Here is a 246-nt window from a genome sequence, read left to right on the forward strand (position 1 = left end):
AAAGAATTGGGCGAGCTGGGTAACATGGCTTAGGGCTACTGTAGTATCAGCATCGAGCATCGGCACCCATGGTGCGTCAGCGACACGCAAGTNAGCTCCATAGTCTAGCACTGCTTTGTCGACCTTCATGGCTACTCCTTTCAAGTTGCNATGTTTGTGCGAGTAAAGCAGCGTCCCGAGTTGCCGGTCCGAGAATGTTGCTGGCGACGTGCCGGAGCACGGCTGCCTTGGCGGAGAGAAAAGCAT

The sequence above is a fragment of the Trichoderma harzianum genome (genome assembly GCF_003025095.1).
Source record: "Trichoderma harzianum CBS 226.95 unplaced genomic scaffold M431scaffold_45, whole genome shotgun sequence".
In the NCBI taxonomy this organism is placed as follows: Eukaryota; Fungi; Ascomycota; class Sordariomycetes; order Hypocreales; family Hypocreaceae; genus Trichoderma; species Trichoderma harzianum.